The sequence below is a fragment of the Mauremys mutica genome, unplaced genomic scaffold (assembly GCF_020497125.1).
Source record: "Mauremys mutica isolate MM-2020 ecotype Southern unplaced genomic scaffold, ASM2049712v1 Super-Scaffold_100099, whole genome shotgun sequence".
Lineage (NCBI taxonomy): Eukaryota > Metazoa > Chordata > Testudines > Geoemydidae > Mauremys > Mauremys mutica.
In genome coordinates, this window is record NW_025423266.1 from 922,402 (window position 1) to 931,592 (window position 9,191).

Below are 9,191 nucleotides of genomic sequence, written 5' to 3' on the forward strand. Positions count from 1 at the left end.
GATATGAGCGGGAGCACCGAGTGAAGGGAGGAGCAGCCGCCCCTGACAATTTTGCAGCCTGCAGGGAATGGAGACAATGCAGGGGGATGTAGGGACTCAGGGCAGGACCCGCGGATCCGGTAGTGCAGGACCACGGTCGCTGGAGGAGGAGAGAGAGTCCTGCGAGAGGAAGCCGCTGGTGGGAAGCAATAAGTGCAGAGTGCAAACCAGCCAGCTGAGAGTCACAGGGGTCTAGAAAAAAGCATAGCAGCAGGTCCCATGGTGTAATGGGCAGCACTCAGGTCTCTGAATCCTGGAATCTGAGTTCAAATCTCAGTGGGACCTCCTGGTGATTTGTGATTTTGCTGCAAAGCCCTGGAGCTCAATTTGTTTGGCTACCTTCTCTCAGGGTGAACTAGAGTGAGATTTTTCCCTCCTGCTGGGTGACTGATGCCCACTGGAGATAGGTCTTTGGTCTGGCTGGTTCAATGGGCTGGTGGCTGGGGTCCTAGAACTTAACAGTCTGGCTAGAGAGTCCTGCGGGTTGACCATATGGTTGTTTCTCGCTGCTTCACCTGATGCCCACAACTTTAGTCCCTGCAGCTGTCACACTCTTCCTCTTGCCCACATGGCATTTAAAGGAAGAAGGGCCAGGGCCAGGCTTCAGAGTCAGGGCTAGGCAGGAGGGAGGCAGAGTCCCAGGCTGGAGCCCAACACACCTTTCCTGCTCTGGGCACCTGGAGCAGAGGCGGCTGGTGCTGACAGCTCCAAGGGAAGCTTAAAAGCCACAGAGCAACCAAGGGCAGGGCAAGAGGAGGGGAGAACCATGCCTATGTGTGGCCAGCAGACAGCCACAGAGACACCCAGCCAGCCTGCTCCCTGCTCCCTGCCATGCCGAACCCCCCCTGAAGGCCACTCACAGACCAGCATTTGTTCTGCAGCCGGCATCACAAGGTGGTTGGAAAGCAGGTGGGGCCTCTGACCGTTCCCACTCAAGGGGCTCCTTTTGGCAGTGGGGCAGGAGATATTTCCCCCAAGAGGCTCTTTCCCAGCTGCTGAGAAGCACAGAAGTACCCGGCGTTTGCTCTTGCGGTGAAAGGGGTTAATACGTTTAGGCGGCCTGGCTAGCTCAGCTGGCAGCACCTCTGGCTCTTATTCTGAAGGTTGAAGTTACAATTCCCTGTTTGGGTGCTTGGGGCTCCTCTTCAACAATACAACACACAATCTGCTTAAGCCCCCACCCAGTAACCTGGGGAAACTAACCCTGGCCACTGGGGGCCTCTAAGAGGTGATACTTTCCCCACTCACACACAATGAGTGTAGAAAAGAAACTTTAAGAAAAAGGAGGAAAATCACCTTGTATTAACTTGCGAAAACACCACAATCAGGATTCATAACACAACACTATGAGCAAAACACCCACCCCACAGCGCGCTGGGTAGTGGCCTTTTGCCTCGGGCTCCTAAATCCAGACACCAGAAGTTCTGTGGATGTGCCCCTCCCTTCACTGCACCTCACCCACAGCTGCTGTCCTGGGTCAGTGAAAACCCAGAGTTCACCTCTCACCTCCCGGGGGGAAAGCCCCTTTCTCCCTCCGCTGTCTGGCCACATTGCCGGCCACTTGCCGTTCCCCCCTGTCACCGCTCTGCTGGCCACCCTCTCTGCTCCGGGACGTCTTGTGGTCCCACCAGGAGCGGGGCAGGCTCCCTAAAAGTAGCGGCCACCAGAGCCCGAACAGTAGCCCCACCCCTGCCACTCAACGCCACGCTTCTGCCCCACCCCTTCTCCCCAATGCCCCGCTCCTACGCTGCCTCTTCCCCCAAGACCCCTCCTCCCGCTCACTGGTCTCCGTCCCCTCCCCACCCTCGCTCGCCCTTACGGTCATTACAAAGTGGCAAGGCAGAGCCCTCCCATGTTTAAAAGCCCTGGGGTGTTGTTCCCCCATGTTCAGGCACCCCTGGGGCCCTGCACTTCACACAGCTCTCCCTGATTTCAGCTGTTAGTGAGGGAGCCTCACTGCTAGCGCAGACTGGGCAGTTTGTTGCATGAGAGACACTGTCCCAAAGCAGGACTAACGCTTAGAGCTGGTTATCAGTGATTTCAGATCTGTTGGTCTGCAGCAAGACTCTCCATTGAGTCTTAACCAGCTCTGTTATTACACAGGGAAGAACAAAAGGGTCAGATGGTGCCTGGAACCCTTAAGAAGAATCCACCCCACCAAGTACAACACTTGTCGCTACCTGCTCTTAACCCCTGCTCTCAGCTGCACTGTGAAGTCTTTGGGATCACTCCTTGCCTGTATCAACCTAGGGGTCTCGGAGAACCATAATTAACAGGTGCTCCAGTGGCACAATTGGTTAGCGCACACTACTTATACAGCAGTGCTGTGAGGAGCTATGCTGAGGTTGTGAGTTCAAACCTCACCTAGAGCACTGGTTTTCATTAACCAAGTGGCATCACCCCCTCATTTGTCCCTATGGAATGTAGAATTCCAGCCCTGGGGACACTGAGGCAGGGGAGGAGTCAGAAATGCCCCCTTCACTTATTATCTTCTCTCCAGAGCTCAGGTCAGAAGCTACAATCCTTTCTCCACCCCCCCCCCCAGCCCCTGGGCCAGGATCCCACAAGCAGAGCCTGGAGTCCTGCCCCTGACGTCTGTACTATTGACAAACACTAAGTGACAGGGACAAAACACTCAAATCCCACCTGGTGCGGGGAGCCAGGTTTGCTCTTCAAATTCTGTCGTTGGTACATTTCCAGGTCTGGGAATGTCCCACAACAGCATTTAATGGGAACAAACCCCTAACCTATGTCTGTGTTACTGAAGTTCTCAACTCGTGGCTTAAAGACCTCAAGGTGCAGGGAATCCTTCAGCAAGTGACCCAAGCCCCATGCTGCAGAGGAAGGTGAATGTCCGAGAACAATTCTAGGGGAAGGTGAATGCAGAGCAATGACACTGGAGATGCCCAGACCTCCAATTAATAATGGGAAGATCATTTGCGAAATTAGTCGTCACTGACAAGATTTGTCTCTGTTCCTATTTCACACTGTGGTGTTAGTTAGAGGAATCAGGACAGATTTTTACTATATTTATTAAACACTTAATTTTATTTAACCAAGCCAAAAACTTAGTGTCACTTATTTTTTCTCTGTCCTAGCAAGAATGAATTGAATGTTGTGACTTTCTGGAAAGTGCAGCGAGATTAAATGTGGGGAATTCAGTCTGTGTGTTTGTGAGCTGATGTTTTCCTCTCACAGGTCAGTGCCTGCATTGAAATACCAAGAGGGATCTATGGGCTGGTGTACGCTGGGCACTTCACTGGCAGAGTGACGTCTCTCAGGGTGTGAATCCCCTCTGCCCCCAAACCCATAGAATTAAGGTGACCTAAGCCCGGATTAGATAGTGCTAACTAAAAGGAAGAATTGTTCTGTCAATGCAGCTATTACAGGGATGGGAAAACCCCTCCAGTCACTGTCTACTCCAAAGTGCTATAGCAGTGCCACAGCAGCATTTTAAGTGTAGACAGAGTAAAAGTAGATCTGGCTGCAGTTTGCACTCTGGATGCTCAGGCACTAAGACTACAGTAATAATAACAGTGCAGTGCTTGCGTAGTTGGCAGGATTTGAACCTGCACGGGGAGACCCCAATGGATTTCTAGTCCATCACCTTAACCACTCAGTCACAACTACTTGACATACACCCATTTCCCTATATGATGATTCTCTTTTCACTGAATTGTCACTTCAAATTGTTTGCCCAGACCAGCTTCCCCAGCACACTCACGGCTGCGCATCAGTGTAAGTGTGTCCTTGGGCGAACAGAGAACATTCCTGCCCATTTCCCTTCCGGCTGGAGCAGGATGAGAGTGTGTTTGTGTTAATGACATTGCTGTAGATTGTTGTTCATTCCCCACTCTGACAATTCAGACATTCCCTTTCCCATTCAAATCTCCAGCACATCCTTCCAATAGCAGGCAGCAGGATTTCTCTGGGGCACTGAACTATTTCAGAGGGTTGGTGCATGAACTCAGCCTTGCATTCCACCCTTGATGTTTCATGGACTAACAACAGCAGAAAGAAAGAGCGGAGCCAATATCTCCCTGGCAGGGATGCAGGTGCCACGTCCCCTCTGTCTGACCATCGCCATTGCAGGAGAGAAGGGGTCACTGGAATCGAATGCCCTGGCTCAGACCAGAGACACAGGGAGGTTTTGCTGTTCACGGATCTGTGCAAAGGAAATTGTGTCTCTGTGTGAAATTGAGGCAGGAAATGAAACACCCAATGCCCTAAGGAATGTGGGTGAAGGACTCGGGCTGAGCAATGATTTAAAAGGGGTTTGTTTCAATTTATTGGCCTGATTATAACTATGGCTAAAAGCCCCCTGTACCAGGGGCTGCGGGACAGGACAGGCAGTTCTGCGCGGAGTGTTCAGAGCTGCCCCCTATCTGCCCTTTCTCTGCACCGCCCCTGCTCCCAGAATGCACCAGGCCCTGGACTGAACTCTTCCCCTGCCGGCCGAGCTGGTTTCCTTTGCTGTGATCCTGTTGGCTTGGCAGGGGGGGAAGTGACAGTCCCACCCCAGAGCCAACGCCCCCCTGTCACCCAGACCCCTGACCCCCAGCAGTGCAGGTCAGCCAGGAGCTGGGCCCTGCCAGGCACTCAGGGGCGTCTCCCCTGCAGCTGGGGGCTCTCCCCAGCATGGTCTGTGGGAGCTCACGCACTAACAGGGCAGCGGCAGCAGCCGCGTGGTGGGTTGGGCTGGTGACCCGGGTCCATCTCCTGGGGTCGGCTGGGTTCATGCTCAGGCGACTGGCCCCAGTCACCGGCCGAGCCCCACGGCCACGCTGCTGCTGTCACCGCACTAGCCCCTCACGCCCCCATTCCCTCACTGAAGCCAGGAGAAGGTTTGCAGCGAGGAGGTGGGAACGGTTAGACCCCAATATCCCAGAGCTGATTCTCCCCACAAAGGGGTGTGTGCATGTGGTGGGTGCCGTGTGCAATGCCCTGTGCCCATGAGGAGGGGACCGGAGCTCTGCCAGCAGGAAGATTTATCCTGCAGGAGCCCTGCCTCCCTCCCCCAGGGGTTCCCCTGGAGCAGAGAAGCTTTGAATCCTCGCTGGAGACTAGAGAAGCCCGAGCAGCACAAGCTGCCTGGCAGAGGTTCTGGATCAGGGCCTCACGGGCACATTGGGTTCATTCCCTCAGGGCTGCCCTGCCCAGTGCCAGGGCTGCTCTCACTCCCCAGCACAGAGGGGGCTGCAGGCTCTTTGCCAAGCTGGGTCCCAGCTCAAGGCAGATTTAACACTAGCAGGGGGCCCAGGTATGTGCTGGTGCCGCTCAGGGAGGGAATCTGGGCCAAAGACTGATTAGAAATTGGGTAACACTGAAGTGGGACTAGAAAGACCCTTGCTGGGACGTGGCGGGTAGGTAGCCCCCATTGTGTACCGTGCCCTCGCCGAGAAGTCTCTGGGAGTGTGGATTCTTCCTGATGCGCCACCAACACGTCTCGTTGGTCCTGATGTCGGCTGCTCCTTTCTTGATACTGACAAGCTAGTTGTGGGCGTTTCCCACTCACCCCATAGCTCCGGAATGCACAGACAGCAACACTGGTGTGGAAGAAACGAACTCCACTCTCAGGTTTCAAGATCCTTGCGATCACTGACTTGCCAATGTAATTGTCAGGGGGTATAGCTCAGTGGTAGAGTGTTTGATTGCAGATCAAATAGGCTTTGGTTCAAATCCAAGTGTCCCCTTAAAAGCCTGGTCCTTCAACAAAAAGTAATTGCATATCCATTTCCATTATGTTCAGGAGCTCCACTGACTAGGGATGAATGGAAACACTCAACATTTTCCTGTGCAAATGCATAAAAATCTAGCAAATATGTCCCCCAGCTGAAATCAGTTCCAATCCTCTAAGAGTCTAGTTTATGTTTTCATCAATGAAACAAAGGCACATGAAGACACATTTGCAGGTCCTTGGCCTCCACGGGCTACAATGTACAGAAGAACAAGAACCACATCCACTTGGGAGGCATGGACTAGTCTGTATTACATTTGGTAAGTAAGTTGCCATTGGGACTGAAAATTCTACTGGAGGCGGACAGGAGCCTGTTGAAAAAATAAAATAACCAAGATTTACCAAACTCCCTGTTACACATTCAATCCTCTCTTTTTTCTATTTTATTAACCTGGGAGCAAGTTACCAGTGACCCAGGGCTGGGGTGGAAGAAGGTGCAAGTGCGGGGAGGAGCCCAGGGCTGGGGCAGCAGGGGGTGTGTGGGTGGGGGAACACTGGTAGGGGGGAAGGGGAGAGTCGAGAGCTGGGGCAGCACAGGGTGTGTGTGGGGGAGAGCCCAGGGCTGGGTTGGCAGGGGAGTGAAAGTGGTGGGAGGCCCAGAGCTGGGGAGGCAAGGGGTGCAGGTGTAGGGAGGGGAGAACCCAGGGCTCGGGCAGCAGGGGGATGGGAGGGCAGACAAATTTTTTTTTTGCTTGGGGAGGCAAAAAACCTAGAGCCAGCCCTGCCTCCACATACCGTAAGGTAGGTAGGAGCGGATCATTATTATCCCTACTTGAAAGAGGGAGAAGCTCAGGCTGAGACAGGAGAATTGACTTGTCTTAGGTCACACGGCCAGCCAGTGGCAGAGCTGGGAATAGGACCCAAGACCCCTGATTTTCAAACTAACCATCGGATCTTGAATTTCATCCATTGAATGACCTGAATAAAGTGCTCTCAGATGAGATCCAGACCAACAGTGCACAGTAATTATTCAGCAAGTATTTGAGGAGAACTGCAATGTTAGAGAGAATCATGACCTGCTCAGAGACCATTAATGCAGAGAAGCAGCAAAATTCATCAAACATATGACTGGTTATGACTTATTTCCTTGGTCTTAAAAGAGAACAACAAGGACCTGAGTCTCCTCCCTGTCAATAACCCCCTGCTCAGCCAATCAGGGTAGAGACTGAGGATGGGAAGCTGAGGGTTCTCAGCAGGGAGCCCAAAGGATGGTTCAGGTCACTGGTGGGGATCACTGCCCGAGCACTATTTCAGCCCCACATTTTTGGTGGACCTCCCACAGTGGGAGCTGCCAAACACTCCCCCGCAACACATACACACACCCCGCTCTTGGTGTTGGGAGGGAAACAGGTGAAAGGACAAAAGAAGCAAGAGAAGAGAAAGGAGGAAGGGATGGAGGAAAAGGTGAAACACAAAGGACAAACCCTAATGTCTCCAGTAATTCTAGGGGACAAAATCCCTGGTGCGGAATAAAATTCTGCCTCCTTAAGCTCGTGTTTTCCATGCTTAGATTTCATCACCAGATGGATCAGACTGAACAGGTTTCAAACCTCAAGGAGGCTCTTACCTTCTAAACAGGGACGGCTGGTCTCTAGTAAACTCCCTAAAAGGGAAGGAGAAAACTCGAAAGAGGTTCCTCCTGGCGCTCACGTACGTGAACCCGAATACTCCCTCAGTCCTCAAAGAGAGACCTGGAGAAGGAGACTGGCTGAAGCAAAGCCACAGGGGTCTCTGAGGTTTCCCTGGCCCCTCGCCCCTGTCCTGCCTGGCTGATGTCAGCATCTCTCTGTGAGGTCACCACCTTCCCACCACCTTTGACCAATAGTCTGAGGTCCTGCAAAAAGCCTTTGTGATGTCACTGCCACACCCCTCCCTTGCTGTGCTAATGTCCTGCCCCTGCCCAGGCACTTTGGAGGTTTGAGCTACTCCCTGTGGATCACCCCACTCAAGGAGCGTTCGTTCTAGGCAGCAAGCCGGCTAGACAGGAAAACATCAGACGCTGCTCCCAATGCTACACTCAGTTTTTCAGAAATTAGTCGACTTTATGGCCAGAAGAGACCATTAGAGCGTCTAATCTGACCCCCTTTATATCACACGCCTCCTGTATGACACAAGAGCTACTTTTGGGGCAAACGCATTCCAGAAAGGCATCTAGTCTTCATTAAATGACATCAGGAGATGGAGAATCCACTTTCCTTGGTAGCTTGTTCCTGTGGTGAATCATCCTCGCTGTTGAATATTTGTGTCTTATTTCTAATATGAATTTGTCTCTTTTCACCTTCCAGCCACTGGGTCTTGTTATGCCTTTCTCTGCTAGATTAAAGAGCCCTTTCATACCCAATCTTTTCTCTCCATTAAGGCCCTTCAACCCTTCAATGAAGTCACCTTTCAATCTTCTTTTGATAAGCTAAACAGGTTGAGCTCGTTCAATAGCTCACTAGAAGGCATTTTTCTCCAGCCCTCAGAACATTTGGTGGCTCTTTGGTCATCAGACTCCTGAACTGCAGCTGGATGTGGCTCTTGTTCTTCTGCACAGCATAGCTCCTGGAGAAGAGGGATCTGCAAATGGACATTCGTGTGATCCCTTTGTTTAACTGATGAAAACATAAACTAGACACTTAGAGGATTGGAACTGATTTCAGCGGATGGACAGCTTTGCTAGGTTTTTGTGCATTTGGACAGTGAAATGTTGAGTGTTTACATTGATATCAAGCACTCCTGTATAGAGGAGCCCCTGAACATAATGGAGATTGGAAATGAAAATGTTTTCCTTTTTTAAAAAAAAAGAAAGAGGGTTATAAGAGAACACTGGGGTTTGAACTGAGGACTACGTGAACTGCACTCAAGCACTGAGCAATAACCCCATGACAACAAGAGTATGGAATCGTGATCTCCAGGACTTTGAAGGACAAACCCTGCTTCATCGAGATCCTTTGCCATTCCCAGACCACAGGTGGTTTTAAAAATGGGGTTTGATTAAACTTCTTAAATGTGGTACACAAGCTTGAACACCCACCGATATAGCTTCTCCCACTGACATAGCTGCCACCTCTTGGGGAAGTGGATTAACTGCACCCACAGGAAAACTCTCTCCCATCAGCATAGAGCAGTGGTTCTCAAACTGTGAGTCAGGACCCCAAAGTGGGTCGTGACTCTGTTTTAATGGGGTCGCCAGGGCTGGCATTAGACTTGTTGGGGCCTGGGGCTGAAGCCAAAAGTCTGAGCCCCACCACCCAGGGCTGAATCCCTCAAGCTCTGGTTTTGCCCTCCCCTAACTGGGGCAGGGCTCAGGCTTTGTCTCCTCTGCCTGTGCTCCGTGTGGAGGGGCTTGGTGCGTCTTTCTAGGGCCATGTAGTAAGGTTTTTGGGTTTTTTTTTGGCAAAAATGGGTTATAGTGAAAGGAAGTTTGAGAAAC

The 9,191-nt window shown here is 51.8% G+C and overlaps 3 non-coding genes across 3 annotated transcripts; 2 read left to right on the forward strand and 1 right to left on the reverse strand.

Moving 5' to 3' along the window:
• Positions 1-252: 252 nt before the first annotated feature.
• On the forward strand, positions 253-324 carry TRNAQ-CUG. Its single transcript has one exon. It is a non-coding gene; the product is annotated as a tRNA-Gln (tRNA).
• Positions 325-3,587: 3,263 nt separating this feature from the next.
• Positions 3,588-3,669, reverse strand: TRNAS-AGA. The gene has a single exon. It is a non-coding gene; the product is annotated as a tRNA-Ser (tRNA).
• A 1,991-nt stretch (positions 3,670-5,660) lies between these two features.
• Positions 5,661-5,732, forward strand: TRNAC-GCA. Its single transcript has one exon. It is a non-coding gene; the product is annotated as a tRNA-Cys (tRNA).
• Positions 5,733-9,191: the final 3,459 nt, after the last annotated feature.